At 44.4% G+C, this 23,485-nt stretch overlaps 1 protein-coding gene across 1 annotated transcript in view; it reads right to left on the reverse strand.

The window, feature by feature from the left end:
* LOC146863354 (uncharacterized) overlaps nucleotides 1–23,485 on the reverse strand; it is a 237,333-nt gene that overhangs the window by 202,428 nt on the left and 11,420 nt on the right. The window lies entirely within an intron of this gene.

Raw genomic sequence — 23,485 nt, forward strand, 5'->3', positions numbered from 1 at the left:
GATGCGCACTGCAATTCTCACAGGCTGATGTCATCATCTTTGGAGCCAGTGCAGTGATCGGCAGAATTTTAGTCACTCCGCTGCAGTAGATACATTAGCCCACTGAGCTATCTTAAGAGCTTACATAAGGTTGAGATTTATGGTGAGTGTTAAAAATCAATGCTAATTAGAGGAAAGTTAGCATCGGGTGATTTATAACTTAACTTATACATTTTTATTTAAATTGTTTTATCTCAATGCAACTTTTATGGTTTTAAAGCAAAAACCGAATAAAGTTTTTCTGAATGAATGAATGGGTGATTTATAAGACAGGGAAAGAATTTAAGTTCTTTACCTTCGGAAAAACGCAAAACCTAAGGACACATTTGGGCTGCAGAAAATGTTTCCATCAAATTCTACAATTATCTCATCGCAGATCTATATAAAATAGAACCCACTTTTGGCTTTTGTATAACCAGAAGTTATATCAAACATCACCAAAAGAAACAGAACAGCTGCAGCACGGGCAGCAGTAGTGCAAGCTTCCAGAACTCTATGTATTTTGGCATCCCAAGCGAAATACAATATTCCAGGCGCATTTCTTATTTTTGGCCCCCATGAAGGCAGCTAAACGGTTGGAGCATGAGTAGTGGCTGTCCAGAAGGTGGCCGTCAGCAGGATGCATCTCTAAAAACCCCTGGAAGCTTCATCAGCCTCACAACTGGTACAGCACATGGATCTGCAGTGCAAGCTTCCCTCATACACAGAGCAGATCCACATATAGAATAAGTACAGAGTGTGCGACTGCCTCGCAATGCACACTCAGAACTGGTACAGTACATACAATTAAAGAAGTTAATACACCGAGTACTTCCCCCTACATTTAAGAACATGATGCTACTTATTAGATTATTACTCCTATCACTTCACTATATTTTATATTACATCATAGCAGAAGTGTGAATGGTTCACCAGCATCAAATCACCTTGTAATACATTACCAAGGCATGTTACTCTGATTGCCTTATCCTGAATGACACCAGAAGGAAACTGTGCAAATACCTTATAATTTTTAGATAAAAGAATGGGATCTCAAGATTACATTATCTGAATTTGAGTTCAGCAAATGACTGAAACTGATTTACGGTGAATTATATTCTAGTGGAAAGTTGTAGTGATTGCCGTGTCATACCTAACATTACAGAAGGGCCGCGCACTGATTCGTTTACCCTGCATTAGAGATCTGACGACTACTTTGGTAACTATTCCTGGCTTTAGAAAAGAGAAGCAGTCAGTCATTGCTTTGCGCTGCATTCAGATCCCAAAAGCACGCTGCTCTTAGTCCTTCACCCTACATTAGATCCCAAAAAGAGAGGACTGATTACTGTGGCCTTCATTCCACCCAGAACAAAATTATCGTTGCTTTTTGGCGTTATTTAATGCAAGAAGATTACTCAAATTACTAGATTGCAGGAAAGTACAATGCTAACTTTCTACATTCCCCCAAATATTTTCCAATTCATGTACCCTGCATTAGATCACATCACCCTAATCTGAACACTTGATTTCTGCATTAGATACTGAGGCGTGTACTCTACTTGCATGGTCCTTTCCTGGATTACAGAAAATGACTTCGATTGCTTTAGATTACAGAAGGCTCGCGCCCTGATTAGGAGGGTTATTTTATTCTATACTAGAATCCGGAAAATGATTCCTGTTGTTTCCCCTGCTGTACTATGGATTGTTCTTCACTCCAACCATTCGGGTATTTCTCTGTTTAGGTATGCTGCACCGGGGTGTGGGAGGAGAGCTCAATTTACGTTGCCTTTACTGGATTACAGACGAGTTGACTTTGATTACGGACACAGCATTAAATTGCCGAATGGAATGATCCTGCATCCTTTGTCGCGTGATTGCTACTATAAGGGTTCTTTTCCGATTGCCCGTTTCTTGCACTGGGTTAAAGGAGCTATCTCTCATTACTTCACCCTGTGTTCGATTACATAAAATGAGTCCAATTATTGTATCCATTACTGGATTATAGGCACTCACTCCATATTACCCTGGAACGGATTTCAAACAGCATGTCACATTCATTTATTTACCCTGCATTAGATATCAGAAGATTTAAGAACGAACAACACAGACACAGCACAAACCTGCAGCAGCGCCTTTTACGCACACAAACACAGGTTTAGCGCGTCATAACTCGGCAACTGAACCGTTTACCATCACACATGCACTTATAAGCACACACCCTCAACACCGCACGCAGGGAGACAAACGTGGAATAAATTACACAGTTTGCAGCCCAATAGTCATACATTAGATAATCATTCAAGCCTAAACCAGGCACAGAATGATTCTGGTTTCATTTTTCATGTACTTTCTCTGGCAGCCTTCTACTGTGTGTTTGCTTTCATCTCTCTGTAAGAGGTTAACTTGGAAATACAGCATTTTATTTTTTGCCAATGATTTTAACCTAGTTTAAGGCTAAACATCTTCAGAATCTTCCAATAGATCACCAGTGAGTTAATAATAGAACTCTGTAAGCAAATGGGGGCATGGCCTAGCCAAGCCAGATGGCAGATGTGCCCCGCTGCAGTCCATCGGACCGTCCTGTTAAACGGGTGCTTAACTTTTACATTGGAATGGCACCCACCCAGAAAAAGAGAGACCCTGCTCAATATAAGAATGCAGCACCGACAAACAGGAAGAGCATTCCAGGTGAACATGTGACTTCAGAAGTTACAGCCTGGGGAAAAGTGGCAAACAACCACAGCGTGAGAGGATGTGGTGTAGCGGTCAGAGCTGCCAACTTTGGGACTGGGGAACCAGGAGCCTCATTACGATGGCGGTGGGACCGCCACCATCAGGCCGTCAGTGGTGGTCCCTCTGCCATCGGACCGTGCAGGACAGCCCGCTGCATTATGATCGCGGGCGGATGGAGGGTGGGTGGAGAGACCGACCGTCACGCATCCGACAGACTCAAGGAGCCCATCGGAGGGACTGCATCCCTACAACAGTGGCGGTGCCTGCTCAAGCAATGCTGTAGGGATTACAATGTCCCTTTCTGCCAGTCGTTTCATGGCAGTTAACCCACCATGAAAAGGCAGGCGGAAAGTGACTTGGGGGCCCTTAGTGGGCCCCCGGCCCTCTGGGCCCTGGGGGGGGGGCACCTGTGCCTGCCACATACTGCAGGGATATGTCAGATGTGCATGTTTTGTACTGTGGGGTGTGCTGCAGCCCAAAGCAGATGCCGCGATATAAAGTATGCACATTGCAACCGCCTTGAAGGTGGTCGTATTGTAATGCAGACAGCGGGTCCGCCAACTACAGTCAGGCGGTCCTGCTTCCACCGACTGGCATCGTAATGAGGCTGTATGTTTGAGTCTTGGCGTGGGCTCAACATCCTGTGATTCTGGACAAATCACTTAATCTCCTTGTGCCTGCCAAAAAATGAATATATCCTTGTGCAATGTAACTGCTGCTCATGTAAATCACTCCAATACCTTCGGGTCGAGTTTGCGCCATATAAAACTGCAAAAAACAAACAAAACTACACGGTAAAACCAAAAATATATGTATGAAAGCAAGATTTGGTAACCTGCCAGGCTTAAAGCATGCGATGCCTTGGCTGAGACCAGCTACATCGACTCCCTGCAGACTATGCTATCTGTGGGAAGAAAATATCACACATCTGGTTTGCATATGTGCAGCAAGCAGCTGAAAGAAAGAAATACCTGGAAAACTTCTTCATCAAAAAAGGTGTTCGCACATGTAGACGTGCTATGGTGGTTTGTTTTAGTCCAAAGGACATTATAATGAACTCTAATTTTACCAAATTTTTGATACCTGCAAAAAAGAAACTGGATGTCAGAATTGAGTCTAGTAAATCTGGAACTTATGGATAACTAGGGAGGAATTCTGTAAGTAAATATGCTCATTAGTAATGACATTATTACTGCTATTATCTATATCAAGTCTTTTCTATATGCCTTCAAAATGATGGATTGAATTAATAATTGTGGTATCTGGAAAAAAAATTCAGATTAAGATTCGTGTTTGGAGTCACTGCGTGTTATTTTATCTGAACTGTTTTTAAGGACCTGGAGAGTGCTGCCATATGGAGGGAGCTGCAAAGAACAGGCAAAGGTGACGGGTTGCTGATGCAGAGCAACTGACACGGGACTGCGAGGACCAGCAGCCCCGTAATTTTTCACAGCTGTGCCCTCTTCCCGTACTCCCGCCCTCCCGCCCTGACGCCATAAAACTCCTCACGGCCCCCGCTTCGCGGGACGCGCGCGGGCGCGCGCCGGGCGAAGCCCGGGCCAAGGGCGGGCCCGTCTGAGCCCGTCCGAGATCGACCGAGAACGGAACGGGACCTTCCTCTAACAAGCATTGCCTAAGGAGATTCGGAATAGGGTAAGCACTAGCACTCTGTGTGTAACACTGTGGGATTTTGTGTCAAGTGGCTGCTAGTATTATCGGAAGATGGAAAAGTCAACTAAAAGGGATGGTTTTACCACACAGTTGACTGGGGGAGCATTAATGGGAACATTGGACAACTTTTTGGTTTGGGTGCAATCAGTTCTTGCTAAGGATATCGAACTAACTGAAAAAAGATTATCCTTAGATATCCTGTGCGACAAGAGGTCCTCCCTAGGAAGTATGGCCAACTTAAGTTCACCACCTTGTCGACAGCCCGCTAGGTCGGATTCTATGACCTGTATATCTCCTCTGGAGGAAGAGCAAAATGATGATCTCTTGTTGTGTCCCACCCCCCCGGTAGAAACAGTGGAGGATAACGCTGATGTTGCGAACTATGCAAATTTGGGTCCAACCACTAAATCTTCATCAAATATTAAGACCCGCTCAACTAGTAATAAAACAGCGCAATCTGATCACCAACAACCGGCCCCCATGCTGAAAAAAACTCGAAAGGGAAATCAAAAAACTGCAGCGGGGAAGAAGCCTAATACTGATCATGTTTCTTCCCCCGCCACAAGGAGGGATTTACCCCCATGCCCGAAACCCCTACCGAATAAAACGCGGACAACTGCATCACCATCTAAGGGGTCCATGTGCGGGGTGGACTTAGACTCAACGCTATTTTGGAAAAGACTAGAAAGAACCATAAAGAATCTGTGTGACCCGATTTATGAAAGGCTTGGTTCGATTGAAAGCAGACTTACATGCATGGAGCTTTCACTCGTATCGGCACAACCTCGAGGTGGCAGGGTTGGCTTGGGATTGACAAACGAACGTCCTAGTGCAGTAGGTCATAGCACTGGGGCCAATCCTACTGACAATAATATAATTGTAAAGAATAATCCCACTAACCTTCATGGATCCCAACCTATTCCAGCAGCTGGTAAACAATCCAGAGTTGATCATTCTCTTCCACCTGTGGTTTCAAATAGCCCTGGGACAGGTAGAGATAAAAGGGACAAGCCACCCCCACCTGCCCAACCTCTTGTGCAAGCTTCATCGGGTTTAATTGACTTACATCTCCCACCGGAAGCCGCCCCCTATGTGGTGATTTTAACGGGGGTCCCACCTTTGACCGATGGAGCAAGAGAATCATATGGGGATTTAAAGAATAAATGTACTTTTTGGCTTAATGATAAGCGACCATTGCCGACCCACATGCGAGCTGAAATTTTGTATGCCAGGCGAGTGAACTGGGTGAGCAGGGGTCCTAAGTCATTAAAGGGGGATTGTGTCGTAATTAACTTTAGGGACAGACGGTGTGTGCAACATATTTGTTCCTGGCCCCAAACTGACCCCTCACCCCTAATATGTACAATGCCATTGTCATTTTTCTATGCACCCACGACCTTGCCCTTAGGTGGGATTATGAGTGGGGGCTCTCTGTGGAGGGGTAACGCATATGCGGATATAAGATCAATCAATAGATTCGAAGTGCTCTCTGGGCTAGCGGACTGCGATTGACTTCATGTGGGAAGAGTATTTTCTAAACATAAATTGTCATACGTGGCCCAGACGTCATTGGACAGTCACGGAAAAGTAAATGCAGTAAATGTATGTGTCTTGTAAAGCGCACTGCTGCCCTGAGGCGTCGTGGCGCTGTAGACCGCTGGGGAACCCGTCCTGGCTATCCCTGTGAGATGGTCCCTCCTGGGTATCTCCAAGGTGAAACCAGGCATCCCCGGCGAATGTGGGGGGCCGTTGTGGAGATGAGGCAAGCTAATGCCCAGAGTTGCCGAGTGTGTTCCTGGTTAGAGTAGGTACCGAGGCGAGAATTATCAAGTCCGTTTTGACCCTGGTCCACGACCCTGCCGCGTCGGGAATTGAACCCTGGTCCCTGGCCGATTCTCTGCTTGCGGATCTGCCGCCTCTAACCAGTGAGCCACACCTCTCCACAGTCACAGAGGAAGCAGAGGGCACATGTTATTGGGATCTCCCTAGATTAGCCGAAGGAACCAATGATAGTAGGTTTCATGACCAAACTATCGTAGGGGGAGCCGGTAAGGGAGACTCGCAAGGCGAATCCCCAAATGAAAATCTAAGCATTGAAGGTACCCCTAGCTTTTCACAAGGCGTAGTCCCTTCACCTTTACTCACAATAAAAAATGGGTGTGCCAAAGGCGGAACCAACCCTGTCGGTCATGTGCTGTTTCTATCCTGGAATGTTGCGGTATTGGTTCTAAACTTTTTTCTCCTATGTGGGCAGACTTCATTAACAAGCATGACATCTGTCTTTTCCAGGAGACTTGGTCAACAGAACCTGTATTTATGCTGGGCTATCTGAATTTTTATATCCCTGCAGTCAAAAAATCTAAGGGACGGCCATCAGGAGGCTTGGTAATTTGGATTAAACAAAGTCTATGGTGTAAGACTCAATCCATCCCAACACAGAACAATGATATACTGGGAGTCAGATTGACCTTTATGCCAAACCTCAAAATTGGCGTTTACAACGTATACGTAAGGGGCTTACCTGGTGGGAAAATTTCTGAGGTAATGCCTGCACTAAGTAGTCTCGTCGAATCCAATCCCATCGATGTGCTCCCACTTATTGCGGGTGACTTTAACACAAATTTTGAGCCTCTAGGGTCTCAAGATATGCTCTTAGTAGAGGAAGAAGATCAGAAGTGGGGTGTTCCTCTGCTTGAGACAAAGGCAGTGAGCAAATGGACTGAGGCGGCCCTCTACCTGAATGGGTTTTGTCTGAGCAACCAACTGAGGGCAGCTAATGGCAGAACCATATCAGACAGGATATGCAATAAAACGTATGATAATGGCATTAGGGCAAGTACCATAGATTACCTTTTGGTCCACTTGAGGATGTGGCATACCCTTGCGGATATGGTGGTCGAGGCACGGTTAGAAAGCGATCATAATCAGCTAGTTGCAACTTTCAAATTAGGATTGGCCGACGCAGAGGCACAAGGTTTGGAAAAAATGGATGGCCCAGCTGCTGTTTTATCAAACGACGAACGCCACCTCAAATGGCGTATTGTAGCTGAGCACCCTGATCTTTTAGGTAGTATCGAGTCCTATCTAGAAGAGGCGTTGTTAGCAGTAATGGCAATAGATAACAACTGCCAACCATTAGCCGAACAAGAGATTATATATGAAAAACTAGTAGCCAACTTGAAATCATGTTTTTGTAGACCTTCCAAAGCAAATCAAGCACCTAAACGCAAACAGGAGGATTGGTATAACGCCTCCTGTAAATACGCACGCAGCAAACTGAGTCTCGCTCTTAAAACTAAGAATATGAGCGAGATCAAAATAGCTCGACATGCACACAAAAAGACCTTATGGAAAGCAAAAAAAGACTGGGACGAGGGCGAGTGGCAAGACTTAAAAACAGCATGTGCTGACAAAAATCAGAAAAAATTCTGGGACATTTTTAAATGGAAGAGGGGCGAAATCACTGATAGTCCCCATAATCATGTTCCCCAGAATGCTTGGGTAGACTTTTTTAAGTCACAGTACTCTAAAGGTATTGAGGATACCAGAATACCCCAACGGGAGTGGCCGTTCTATAATAGTCCTGTGTTTACCTCGGAGGACGTTGACCTAGCGCTTGACATGGTGCGCCAGGCATGGATTGTATCCCGGCCGATGTATTTTTGCACAATAGAAAAAGATGGTGTCTATACATCACCCATATGGCTAATGCCATAGCCCAGGGAATGAGCATCCCCCATTCTTGGAAGGGTGCCGAAATTGTCCCGATATATAAAAAAGGGACAAATCGCTGGCTTGTAACTATAGTCCCATAAGCCTAATAGACGCTATGCAAAAAATCCTGGGCAGATTGGTTTTGGGCAAAATTCAGACCTGGATAGAAGATAACAGCATACTAAGTCCCTTGCAGGCTGGGTTTCGTCCAAAAACAAGTACTATAGATCAGGTCTTCAGGTTTGTCGTCCTATACTGGCGGACAGTTGTCCTAGGGAAAGGGGTTTTATATGCCGTGTTTGTTGATCTGCGGGCGGCGTTTGACTTGGTTCCACGAGGTAAGCTGTGGAAAGTACTGGAGGAGTTGGGGATGGCGCCGGAGTGGTTGGCTTTGGTGGTCCGTTTACATGAGAACAACTTTGCACGGGTCCGTTGGGGACGGCCGGGACAGGTAACTGAGTCATTCCCCGTGGAGCGTGGAGTTCGGCAGGGCTGTGTTATGGCACCAACCTTGTTCTCGCTCTTCGTGAACGGCGTGGCCGAATTCCTCTCCCGGGTCCCCACGGATGCACCGGCTATGAATGGCATCCGTATTCCAGTTCTCATGTTCGCGGACGACACATTGCTGATTTCCAAAACTCCGAGTGGCCTACAGCTTACCCTCCGTCGCTTTGAAGAGTTTTGCTTGCTTCGTGGTTTGGAAATAAATGTTTCCAAAACCAAGTTTATGGTTCTTAACGGCCCTAACCCGTGTAGATCTAACAAACCGTTTGGCGGCAAAATTGTAATGGGTGGTTTGCCCCTGGAACAAGTTGATGCGTTCACATATTTGGGAGTGACGATACAGAAAAATATGTGTTGGAAAAGCCAACTTGACATGTCAATTCTGAAATTCCGGCAGCAGACAGGCTTTCTTATGAAAAGATATAAAGCTTCGCACTCACAACCTATAAGCCCACTCTTAGAAATTTATTCAATGAAGATTCGTAGCTCGTCATTATATGGCTCAGAACTATGGGGCTATGGTAACAATCCCAAACGCTTGAATACATTGGAGAGTGAGTTCATACGGAAAATTGTCGGAGTGCCACAAAGTACCCCCCTGTTACCCCTATTTTGGGACCTTGGCCTGAAAACCCTACAGGATACTGCTAATTTGCGACCATTGCTATATTGGCGTAGGGTATGGTCAACTGAGGAGCTCAGGCATTATGCTTTGGGACTAAAAGAAATAATGGAGAAAGACCACTTTCATAAAATAGAATGGCTGAAATCCATGAAAACATTACTTTACAGACTGGGGTGGAGCAACTTATGGGATGATCCACTAAATGCGGTTTTCCCTTCAAAAGATATTGTTAAAACTAAGTATTGGGAATTCGTAGCTACGGAGTCTGCTTCCAGGGGGAGTGCATCCCAGTTAACATCTAGGTATCTGGAGATTAAGGCCAATCCTGGTCAGGAACAATTTTGGGGCATGATCGAAGAACCAATTGATCGTAAACTGTATTTCCAGTTTAGGATAGGAACCCTACCTATTTGCACATTTACGTGCAAGTGGGCTAATGGATCCCAGGACAAATGTCCCAAATGCAGAGACACGATTGAGTCTCTTAGTCACTTTATCTTTTTCTGCCCCCTCTATGAGCATCCCCGTAAAAAATGGGTATTACCCGTCTGTCGTCTCATAGGCATTCGAAGGTATGAGGAGGCGCTAAGAATCTTGCGCTCAGACCCAAACCCGACAATCGCAATAGCAATGGCTAAATATATCAAGTGGGCCTGGATCATACGATATAGACACTCTAATATGAATGTGACTAACGATAAGGCACCCTAAAGTAGTCATGTTTTAACGATTTTATGTTAATTTTGCTTGTCCATCCTCACATGCAAAAATTTTTTAGTTTTAGTGTTTTTGTGGCTTTGCCCATTTTTTTGCTGAGGATGAACTAATATAGTCATATTGCTGTTTAAAAATGAATTACTTTATTTAAATTGTATGTGTAGGAATTATCATCAATTTGTAATCATGGAACAATTCGCAATCTAGGGAGTTTCAAGTGGGAAATCATGTGTTGAGGTTATTTTGTCATATTTTCTTTATAAATTATGTTAATGATTCTGCTTGATGTACAATACTTTCATGACTCAATTGTCGAATAAAGTTTTTCAAAATTGATTATTAAGAATTTTAGACTTCTTTGAAATGTTTTATTGGGTGTGTATTAAAAGCAGTTCTAATTGTAAGATTTGAATTAATCATACAATAAAATGTTACTTGCTTACATGGTGAAACCAGATAGGCTGGAGGGGAAGCGGAGGTTTAGTCAGAAACCGCAGAGGGGACAACACGGTGAGGTGGTCTGTAGCAGCATATGGAAGAGAGCGGCAGGGTATGCAGGAGAAGAATACGCTCTGTCTCTGCCCCCTCAACCCTAAGCATTAGACATGATGAGCCAGAGCTGGCAGTGCCCCCTGATAAAATGCGGGCCGAGAACCAGGTGAAACCAGAAGGGAGACTAGCCACTGCTCAACTTGAGAAAGTAGACCACAAACCTGGCGAAGACCTGAGGGTCAACCTGCCCAAAGGCCTGCAGACCCAGAGGGAGAAGCTGGGCTGAGAATCCAGTGGTAGATACAGAGGACAGGAGTGTCTCCATGGCTGTGAACAGAACCTGGCAAAATGAGAGTAACAAGTGAATCAAGGGTGAGAGAGGTGATGGGACCAATGATGTGAGAGGCTAAGGGGAGCACCTACAATGCCAAGAGCATGACAGGGGCCAAGCACACACACATCATAAGACGACAGAGCTCAAATAGGGCCTCTGAAGAAGCAAAATACGGCTGACAAAGAGGACGCCCAGGAAACACTGAGTGAAACAGGTCAATCTAGCTGCCAAGAAACCAGAGAATGTCACAAAGGTCAAGAGAAATGCAGTAAGGAAACTCTGACCTACATGCACCTATTTCTATCCAAACTGAAAGGCATATAACAATCAAAAGCTTTCTTTCTCTACATGCCAGAGGCATGAGAGATCAGAGGATAAGAGACTCTTAGCCGATGCTTTGCAAGAGAGAAGGGAGCAAAGCAGTCCCAAAAAGCTGGGTGCCAGGCTGAAAGAGAGGAGACTGGGATCACAACACAGGCATCGACATCCATTGCTCTAGAATGCCAGGCTGGACAGACAGAAGAGACAGATCAGTCCAAGAGGGTTTCGACAATGATCATGAACATGACAACAGTGGTGTTACTAGGCTGAAATTGGCCTTAGTTCAGACAAAGTAACGGGGCACCCTCAGTAGGGTGACAATTCAGTCTGTCAGCTGCCCCAACACTCCTCAGCCTCCTTTGACAGAGTCTGCATCTGTCATATCAAATCTCACGACCATTCTCATATCCACATTATTGTATTTCCACTTCCTAGATGGTGTTTTTGCAATTGAAAGCCATTACCCTAAAATGCATTATGAAAGCCAAAATGCACACAAAGGTATAACATTAACAACCCAAGAAGTTGTTTAATGTTACCTGTCCATTATCTTTTGTATAAAATGAAACAAAAACCCCTCAAATCCTTCTAGTTCCAGCACTCTGTCCTAGTAAGCAATCTTACATCGACCGCCAGTGTCTTCCCTGAACCCGTAGGGTTGAATGCAGTGATTACTGTGACCATCTTGTCTTCAGAAGCCACCTAGCAGCATTGGTATAACTTCTTATTTGACCTGTGATGGTGTCAGGCAGCCAGCCCAGAAAGGGGCACTCTGCATTTACAAAAGCAAGCATGAGCACTGGCCATTCAGCGTGCACACAATGAGGCCTCCGCAGTGCCCCAACAGGTGCATCAGTAGAATCTGCTGCTTGGAGTCTGGCTCCTGCAGCGGATTGAATCAAACAGAACTGACAGCAAGGTCCCAGTGCTGTTAGAGCTCCTGTAGGCAGTGGTGCTAGAACAATTTTCAGACTGGTAGTTCTGCCATCAACTGTTCATCATTGAAGTCATAGGGATTGTGAAAAATCCAAGCAGCACACATAGAACACACATTTCAATTGAGCCAGGCCCCTGCAGCAAGAGAGTTGTAAGGGTGTGAGCAGGCTTGCAAATATATTCATCAGGCATGGTGTGATGGCCTCAGTCATTTGTCACATTTTCCATTGTAAAGACCACTAAATTTGCACACTCTTTAGAATAAGAAAAAACGCTTCATTGGTGACTTCCTGCTAATTTAATTTGAAATATTTGTACAGTTGATTTATAAGCATTTAAACCTTGTTTTGTGTAAGAAGAAAACATCCTACCGCCTTTCATTCCACACCAGCAAGGTTTTGTCATTGTAGAAATATATAGAAAATTAATATGGTAGTTACGCACCACTATGTAAATTATAAAACAAACTAGCATACTCATTGGATGATGTCATCAGTTTCATTTGATATGTCATCAGTGATGTCATAAATGATGTCATAGAACATGTCATAAGTGATGTAATATATGAGGTCATAAAAAAGTGCATGGTGGGGGCACAAGTTAGTTAGCTCTACTAACTATAACTGGGCAATTTCAGTGTTTTCTTTTTGTTTAAAACATGAATGTTGTCACTGCCAAATTCAACTAACTATAAAGTTACTTTAACTTGTTTTTTTCAGTGAATGTCTAATTTTTTTTTTTTTTTCTTTTTAAACACAAACAGATCTTTTTATCACATTTAATTATAACGTTACTTTTACCTTTGCTTTTTTCAGTGAAAAGAAATATATATCTCTTCAAATGAAAAAAAACCCTCAAAGTTTAAAGTAACATGATAGTTAGGTGAATATGTCTGTGACAGACCTAACTATAATTTGTGCCCCCGCCATGCACCGCTTATGACCTCACATATTACATCTCTCATGACATGTTCTAAGACATCATTTTTGTCATCATTATTGAGATCTCAAATGACATCATTGACGACATTACTGACCACATCCTCTGGGCCAAACCCTTTAAAAAGAAGGAGAGGAGGCCATGCTGACCCCCTCCCCGAGTCTCCTGGGCACCCTATATCTGGGCCAAATACAATAAAAAAGGGGAGGGGGCCAAGCAGCACCACTTCCAAGGCTTTATAGGCCCCGGGGACCTCTTCCTCTGACTCTTGTTTAAAACTAACGGCCGTAGGGATGGGGCCACCATGGCCTTTTCAAGACTCAGCGAGGGGGGGGGCCTTCAGTAATATATGCGGCCCTAAGGGATGGGGTCTCACATACAGACGATTTTTAAAGTAGATCCACAGATAAACAGAGTTGAGGACAATTATGTTGTTGCAGATTTATCAAAGCCTCTTAACTTAGTGATTTTGCACTTCCAAATAGAAGGCAACATAAAATGTTGATAAAATGTACAAAAAAAAGATAAACTGCAACATGTCAAAGGGGCAACCGCGTCACATGGGCTAGTACATATACTAGATGCCTCGTATTGTCCTTGAGGAAAATAAAGTATCCACCTGATGGATCCCAACCTGAACTGGGTCAACAGCATCCGCACCCGTGTACCCGAGACCCAGGACAATTAGGGCGCCACCCCAGCGTTGTTTGCACCACACTATATTCTCTCACAGAGGGCTTCAATATTTCTTTACCCTCCCTCTGAGCCCTCCTATCAGACATAAAATTCTCTCTGAGCCACACTTTATTCTGCTTACTTAGATCACTGGGGCTCTCAAAAATAAAAGGACAACCAAGGGTAGTGGGGGAGACTTTGATATAGTTGAGCCAAGGTTTTCTGTTCCCATAATCGAATGAGAGACAATCTAGTATTATCTCTTTATTAAAAGAAGCCTGCTCATTGCACCAAATCGAGCACCACAAGGTGCAAGAGGACTAATTTAATCAGGTCCTCAGCATATTCCAGTCCTAGGTCTTGGCGGATTACAAAATACGAAATTGTCAAAGGAACTCATGGGATGCACTGGCACTCTGTTCTCTTCATTTTGGGGGATACTACCCACATCCTTGTAATCCCATATACCTGCTCCATAAATTAGTTTAAGGATGCACTTTCTCTAATAAACCTCCAACAAGGGGCTTGTAGGCTTTTTCCCTATAGAGGACATAAGGGAAAAAAATGGTGGCCACTGCTTGCAAGAACCGATTGTTCCTATTCACAATGCATGGGGCGCATGTAGAGGGGTTATCAAACCTTAACCCCAAATAAGGGAACTGATTTACTCTCGATAGTCCTAATCTTAATACTCATGCTACTGGTTTTCACATTTTTGGGACCATACACCAAGATGAAAGTTTTTGAGTAAATTGTCTCCAAACTTAGATGTTTCATATAATCTACAAAAGCGTCGAGCAGTGACCGAAGACCATTCGCAAAGGCGCAAGAAGCCCACAGTTTAGTTGTAAACAATTTGGCGAGTCTCTGTTTCAACTTGTATAGTATAGTTAGAGTTCAGTAATCACTTCCTGCAGTTAAAAAGAATTGTCACTTAAAATGTTAAACATACTACTTATGCGTTTTCAATCATTATGATTATTAGTAGAAAGTTGAAACTATATTTGGAGTTTTACAAATGTTTTATTGTCCTAAAGTGAAATGCATTAAGGATGTTTTTTTAAAGTAGAGATTGTTATTCAAAGGCAATGTTCTTAAACCTTGGACTCTTTGCATGTTTTAAAGAGGTGCAAACGCTTTGGGCCTGGCTACATGATGTTATCAGATTTTGAATCATAGAAAAATATTAAAGGATTTGACGGTGGAAAAGAATAGAATGAATAGAATAGAACTAACTATACACTGGAGAATGACGTTGTATGAGAATATAACTAATTGTAAAAACTGAGTGAGAATTTCCCAGTTAAGGAAAACCAGGAAAAAAAAATCGATCTCAAATGCTACTTTGCACATTTAAAATGGTGAAATAAATAAGCTTTCCTGAAATTACGACAGAAATAGTATCACAATTCATGCATGTGACTATCTAACTCGTAATAAAAAGACGACCTTTGTCAATACATTAAAGTCCCTGAAAGCAGATTTAAGGCTGGCGGATGTGATGACACCATGCCCTAAACTGCAATTTCTACAAATTGTAAAAACTTGCTTTATTAAATGATTATTTCACTCGCAATTGTATGCAAGTAGCAGATACCATCTCCCTTTTATGATTATGTAATTACACCCGTAACTTTATTTGATGCATTTGTTACAGTCAAGCGCTTTACTTGAGCGTTCTTTGCCCATCTTTAAACTATTGATGTGGGTTGTTACTAGAGAAAGGCGTCGATTGTGAGGACGTGTTATATGATTCAGAGGGTATCAAAACCATACAGATTTCTTCCACAGACGTACCGTTGTCATTTCGAAAGATCACTTCCTGCACTATTTTTGGTTCACAACCCTCTCTATTTTTCATGGCACGTGTTCAGACACAGAACACACTTCCACAATTTATGCTCCTGGTTGCTCCAACTGGCACCATTGCAAATTATAGGTTGTGCCTTTTATCTGAGAAATTAAGAAATACTGTCACATAACAAGTTAAGTTTACATTAAAACCAAAACTAAACAAAGTGGTAAAATGGCAGATGGTCACCTCGCTAGTTAAGACTGGTGGATGCTTCATTAGCAACCCAATGTACCTTCAAGTTTCATGCCCTGCTCAGAAACTGGTACACAAGAGAGTATAGCTAAACGAGTGGGATTACCTTCCTTTACTGAGCCCCCCAGATTGTTTTCAATACGAGTAAATTCTGCAGAGAAGGGCTACAAAAAAAAAAAAAAAATAAGAATATGTCCCCAATGCACAGAACCGAAAAGTAAGAAAACCTATGCCAAGGGAGTACTTACCCCACTGTCCCACTACTAACCTCAAGCTCGGGTTAGTATGTACAAAACAATGTAAACATAGCATAAGGTGAAGTCACAAATATGAGCACATTTTAAAAGGTGAGTTTCTAAGTCCTAAGAATGTTTTCCTTGCCAATAGATTAGGGCGGAGAGCGCAATACTGACTTGGCCAGAACCAGAGTTGTATCATTATCTACATATTCTTCCTTAAAATTTGCCATAGCAAATCTGCCAATAATACCAGGGTCGTTCCAGAGCTGAGGTCAAGCACAGTTATAGCATAGAGTGGCGTCCACTGGAATAGCGTAGAATGAAGTAGCGTAGAGTGGAGTGCCATACAATGGAATGATGTACAGTGGAGTAGCGTACAGTGGAGTGGCATACAGTGGAATAGCATAGAGTGGAGTGGCGTACAGTGGAATAGCATATACTGGAGTAGCGTATAGCAGAGTGGCATGCAGTGGAGTGGCATACACTGAAGACATATAGGGGTCGATTCCGATCCTGGAGAAACCGGGTACGAACCGTCGGTCGGAGCGTTTTCTCCGTCCGACTCGTACCCGGTAAAAACACCATACAAACATGCAAGTACGATTCGTACAAAACACCGACCGACACAAAAACACATACAAATGGGATCCGGGACAGCGCGTACGCGACATGCGGACGGAGTTAGGCACCTTTTTACGTACCAGCAAGTACGATTCGTACCGACAGCACTCCGGACGGCTATATTTTTCCGGCACACAAAAAGTGCCGGTAAAGCTAAGTACGCCACGAAGCGTGAGGAAAAGGGGGCCCGGTACGCACCGGACACCCCTCCTGCCCCCCCCATGTCCGCGACGTCCCCCCAGCCCCCCCATGTCCGCGACGTCCCCCCAGCCCCCCGTATGTCCGTGATGTCCCCCCAGCCCCCCGTATGTCCGCGACGTCCCCCTAGACCCCCCGTATGTCTGCGATGTCCCCCCAGCCCCCCCGTATGTCCGAGACGTCCCCCTAAGCCCCCCCGTATGTACGGTGCGGACCCCTGAGGTTCTGGACTTTTAAGAGTCCAGAGGTGTCAGGGAAACAACTCCCGAAGACCCCTGAGTTCCTCCTGTCTCGGTGCACAAATAAACAGAGACACGGGCTTCTCGATGGCGGCGTCAAAGACCAAGGTTTATTACTGCAGGGACACAGAAGTCATAGGAACCACACAGAGGTAGAATCTAGGAAACTGTTCAATTTGCATCAAGTGGGTCGTTTCTTAAATACAAGAAAAATGTCTCGGGGCAACATTACACGAATATTTCTCATGCCCAACCCGGTATCCCAAACAGACAATAAATAAATATCAAACAATGATTAGTTGTAGGTTTTCGGTATTCGATCAGGTCCTCTCGACAGTTTTTCATTCTTCACCCGATCCTCCCCACCATAAAAATCGTAACCTCCCCATTGTAAAGGCCCAGAAGGAAAGGAGCAGTGCCAGGTGCAAAGGATTGAAATGTAGGATAAGAGGCGTTTATGGATCATAAACGGGCAGGGCAATCGTCTTCGGCCTTTCAGTCAGGACAACGGACACGAAAACCAGTATAGCAGGACTGGCCTCAGGCAAGGGAGGCAGCTTGATTCTGCCGAGTCATGTAGCGTCAGCCTTTCTCGGGCTCGAGCTTACGTGTCTTTAACAAGGTGATCTTGCCGGGGTCATCGTCCGTTCATTGACTATGTGAGGGCAAGAAACAAGATGGATGTCATAACTAAAATGGATGCCATGGCGTTTTACGAGAGAATGCCCTATTTTCCAGTGAATTCATGCTAGTTGCGCAGCGAAAACACTGTCACGTATACAATGGATCATTTGAGGTTCATTGGTACCAAAATCGTGTCAGTACTATGATACCGAATTCACGGGTTCGGATTGCTACAGAACCTCAGACCGTCCTTTTGCCCTTACATCGGCAATTACTCACTCTATGTCAGAGTCCAGTTCTATGTTCATCAGGTCACTGATATGTTGTTGTAGCATTACTCTATCCCGTGGCGTATCTCTGAAAACAGGTGGTCTTCTTGCGCATGATGAAACACAAACGCTACATAAGGCAGGGCCACACTGAATAATAAGACAGCACGAGAATAGAAATACCAACGCAACGCCAATGACCATTAGAATCTTCCACCCCCATGCAGATAACAGATTCCAGAACCATCCCATAAGTGACCAGTCTCCTTCCTCTACATGAATGGAGTCGGAAATTGTGTGCAACTTAGAGATGGCCTTGTATACTGTTGGCGCATTATCTGGGATAAAAACGCAGCAACTTGATTGGATCATTTTGCATACCCCACCTCGATCTGCAAGTAACACATCAAGAACCATACGGTTCTGTAACGTCATGAGGCGATCCGCTTGAAGCTCAGCCGTTAGGTTACTAAGGGCACCCGCAGTTTCGGTAATGGTGGATTCAACTACTCGTGTTAGTTGACGCAGGTTTCTACTGTTGACCATAGGCCCCCAGAACGGAAGGTAACCTTTGAAAAAGTCTCCTGCTTCTTGGCCAGCAGTATCTTCTTTACTGAATACACCTCTCACAACTCTCGTTTTGTGATAGTCCGGTGCAGCAGTGTATGTCGGAGGTAACAGTCGAGCGATATAACATGAGCCTGAGAAGTCAGCGGGCAGCCATGTATACGCTCTGTCTTGACAAACAAAATAGGTACCCTTAGCGGCTAAGAATGCAGGGGAAGATTGTGACGGGAACACGTAGGTTTCAATACAGTCACTCTTCCCCAGTTGAGCTTTCTGATTCCTCCCATTCCCTTGCAAACAGACCTGACCTTGGTGGGGTACGACCCAGATCGGAGTTGAGCTCTTACGTTTGTTCTCGCCCAGAGTAATGCCATATTCTGTAATGTTCCACCCCATGTAAACTCGCAACTCATCCTTGGGAATGTACGGAGTATAATTGACATCTCTTACCATGTCAGTGATTCCTTTTACCAAGGCTCTATTAGCAGAGTTATACCGGGTGGAACGCGGAGGTCGTGGAGGGTAGGTCTCTAGAGCATAGGCGAACATGGTCTGAAATGCCCAGAATGATCCATTATAACTGAAAGGCAGAACCAAATAAGGGATGCCCTTGTCCATGGTATGTGGTATCAGACCACATACCCAGCAGTTTGTTGTGTTAACCACTAGTTGATGTTGGTGCAAGAGCTGAATGCAAGTGTTATTTATAAACTCAGAGCATCGAGCTTGCTCGTGAGCAGGAAAAGGGTGGAAAGAATGAATAGTACCAATAGTCGGGGAAACAGAAATATGGGGAGGTACTGTGGATGTAACAGGTGCAAAGATCAATTGAATACCAAAAATAATTCCGCCTACCAGAGTTATAAAAATAATCAGAAGTGTCAGGGCACATTGCATTAGGAAACATTTACTATACAGTATGTCATATAATTTTGTCTTGTGCACATTTATGACTTTAACCCGTCGTAATTCAGGAAGCTCCATCTTCTACAACCGTTCGCAACGGATGGTTTGTACCTGTTAAAAACTTACCTCTGCCTATCCTGGGAGTTCCCAAGACAAACAGAAGAAACCGACCTAATGTCTGATTCCCTGTAAATTAAAACAAGACACACGTTACGACCCTACGGTAACCCAGACGGCAAGGTAAAAGGATAGCAAAAAAAAATAAAAGCAAACTTCCTGATTGTACGGGATGCAATGCGATCAAAACAGTTTTACAGTTTTCAAACAAAAAGTGTAATAATGCAATGTCATCAGTTTATCACATGAGAACGTAGATTGTATCTGTATTTTCCAGGTCTTGTTTGGTCTTGAAATAGCTGGTCCACAGGTGCAGAAGTGTTCGACTCCACAGATGACAAGTGTTCACTTTGTGCAATACTTGGTTCAGGATTCAAAGGAATGGTTTCTGCTGAGGTGTCAAAGTTCTGAGTTTCAGTTCGTGGAGGGTCCGTTAGGCACTCTGCATCACTGAAAGGGATGTGCCTAGGAACAGGTTCTGTCTTGGATACACCAATTCCTCGTCTAACCCAGTTGTCATAGGGAAGTGGAAGAGGGACACGCTTTGTGTGGCTGGCGTGCACCCAATTTTTCTTGCCGGCCAGGCGTACTGCAGTTCTGGTTACAAGGAGGACCTGGAACGGGCCTACGAATCTTGGCTGAAGGTTTCGGGTGCGTTCAAAGTTCCGCACCACCACCTGGTCCCCGGGTTTCAACGTATGGCCTGGACTCTCCGGCAGTTTAGGCAAAGATTCGAATACCTGTTGATGAATAAGGCTCAGTTTAGCAGTCAGATCATAAAGGTAATCAATCAACATTGGGTATTCTATTTGTCTAAATTCCTTTGGCCTAGGGACTCCCCAAACATTTGCAGGGCGGCCGAACATAATCTCATATGGGCTAAGCCCTACTCGAGAGTGTACAGTCGCTCTGGTGGACAGTAAAGCTAGAGGCAGTGCGTCTGGCCAAGAGAGACCAGTGGAGGCTTGAATTTTCGCAAGTTTCAATTTCAGGGTGCCATTGTACCCTTCCACCAAACCTGCTGACTGTGGATGATTCGCACTGTGGAATTTCTGTACAATTCCTAGGCCTGCACACACACTCTTCATAACTTTCCCTACAAACTCACTTCCGTTGTCTGACCAAACAATCCGTGGCATACCATACCTAGGGAAGTATTCTTTGAGGAGGATTTTGGCAGTGGACATGGCAGTGTTATCCTTTAATGGGTATGCCTCGACCCATCTCGAAAAGGCACATACTACCACTAGGACATACTTAAGATTGTTACACCTGTCCATGTGGATATAATCCAACTGAATCACTTCAAAAGGACAAGAAGGGGGAGCAAAATGACCAGTTGGGGTTCCCTTGCCAGGATTATGCATCAGGCATACCATGCAATTTTTCACCACTATCTCCGCACACTTAGTAATTCCATCGTTCTTCCATACTGGAGCTAACATTTTACAGATCCCTTTCGAACTGATGTGCGCCGCTCCATGCGCCATCGTGACTACTGCAAGTACATACGCATTGGGTAACATCCAATGTTGCTGCTCAGACAGATCAACCCAACATCCACTCGAATCCTTTTTACCCGTTTTCTCCTTCCATTCATTCTTCTCATCTTCAGTTGCCTCATTTTGGATTGCTTTCACACTGTCAATCGTATTCTCACACATTCCTGATTCAGCAATCCATCTTGCAGAAGTTGCAACGTACATTCGGCTCATCATGTTCTTGGCCGTTTCTTTAGCGACCTCATCAGCAAACGCATTCCCTCGGCCAACATAATCCGTAATCTTTCGATGTGCACTGCACTTCACAATCGCAACTTCATTCGGTAGAGTCAGGGATTCCAATAGATTGCTGACTAACTGTCCATGTTGGATCTTAGTTCCATGGGACGTGAGAAAACCTCTTTCTTTCCAGAGACGTCCAAAGCTATGTGCAACGCCGAAGGCGTACTGGCTATCGGTAAACACATTCACTCTCTTTCCCTCAGCTAAAACACACGCTCTTGTCAATGCAATTAATTCTGCTGCTTGGGCAGAATTCTGACTCACTCTTGCAGTCTCAACAATCGTACTCAAAGTCGTAACTGCATACGCGGCCGTCACATCCCCATTCTGGAGTTTGAAGCAGGACCCATCGACATATAACGTGCCGTCTGGGTCTGATAACGGAGTATCTTTTAAATCGATTCTACCTTTTGTCTCTTCCTCAATTCTGAAACAACAATCATGGGGCTCTGAATCACTCGACTCCTGGGCAATCGGCAACAGCGTTGCTGGATTCAATATGTTGCATCGCTTGATCTGAATGTGACTTGCCAAAAGTGTCAGCTCGTAGCCTGATAATCTAGCACTGGTGAGGTGCTGAGTTTTCGTTCGATTCATGAGTGTATCCACAGCATGTGGAACCATGACTACTAGCATGTTGTTCATGACTAATCCAGCAGACTGTCGAATAGACACTGCGGCTGCTGCTGTGGCTCTCAAACAACTTGGCAATGCTCTGGCTACCGGATCTAGCGTGGATGAAAAATATGCACAAGGCCGCTGTTTGTCGCCAAATTGTTGTGTTAATACGCTCAATGCACAACCTTCTCTTTCATGGACATATAGTGTAAACGGCTTACTGTAGTCAGGAGTACCCAACACAGGAGCTGAACACAGCGCATCACGTAAGTCAGAGAAACTCTGTTGACATTCATCAGACCATGGCAAAGGGCTCGGAACACCTTTTCCAGTCAGGGCTACCAATGGTTTCGCTATGAGAGAAAAATTTGGAATCCATTGCCTACAGTATGACGTAATACCCAAAAACGCACGCACTTCTCTCTGTGTGCTTGGTACAGTCATCTGCGAAATTGCTTTGATTCTCTCTGTGGTCAACCTTCTTCCCTCCTTTGACAAAAGATGACCTAAGTAGGTCACTTCTTGGCAACAATATTGCAGTTTAGAAGGTGACACCTTGTGATGTAAGTCGGACAAATGACGTAATAAAGAAATAGTGGCTGTTTTGTAAGTTTCCTTGTCGTCAGCGGCTAGTAAAAGATCGTCTACGTACTGGATCAGAGCAACACCATTAGGAAGTACAAGAGTATCTAATTGACTTTTTAATGCTTGGCTGTAAATTGAAGGGCTTTCACAATACCCTTGTGGAGCGCGTTTGAATCTGAAACTGCGTCCTCCTAAGGAGAAACCAAAAATGTCTCTACTTTCTTCTGCTATTGGAATGCTGAAAAATGCATTTTTCAAGTCGATCACCGTGAACCAGGATGCCGATGCAGGAATCAACGTCAGTAATGCAGTGATATCTGGTACCACTGGAAACTGTGGAATCACAATTTTGTTAACCTCTCTGAGGTCAATCACAAATCTGTAGATTGGAGGTTTGGAAGGATCAGTGCGTTTCAAAATCGGCAGGACAGGACTATTGCAGACATTTCCTCTCGTTTCTTCTATCACATCCTTTTGTATCAAGTCTTTTACAATCAGTAAAAGTGCTTGTTCACCTTCATTTGAAATCCGATACTAAGGGATTCGTGGAAATTTAACATTCGCTTTTAGACTTACCACGTAAGGGGGAATTTCCAAGAGACCTACATCGTCAGGACCAGTTGCCCAAAGAGTATCAGGGAGAGAACGCAGCTCCGGTGGGAGCTTGTCCATCGACATGTACATCGGAGAGATGACTCTTTTGCCTAATGTGAGCTGTACTCCCGAAGGAGAACAGTACAGTGTCGCATGCAGGCGTTTCAATAGGTCTAAACCAAGCAGATTCTCATTACAACCAGTAGTTAGGATAAGGGGTGCTTCTAGCTCGCATGGCCCAACAGAGATAGATAAAGGACTAGACACAGGATTGTGAACAGGGGCGCCTGAAAAACCTACTGAAATGTTCGTTAAGCCGGACAAAGGTGCGCCAGGGAGTTTCGCATGCATGATTGAACTTTTTGCCGCACCAGTATCCAACAGAAACGGTTCGACCA

The sequence above is a fragment of the Triturus cristatus genome, chromosome 2_2 (genome assembly GCF_964204655.1).
Source record: "Triturus cristatus chromosome 2_2, aTriCri1.1, whole genome shotgun sequence".
Taxonomy (NCBI): Eukaryota; Metazoa; Chordata; class Amphibia; order Caudata; family Salamandridae; genus Triturus; species Triturus cristatus.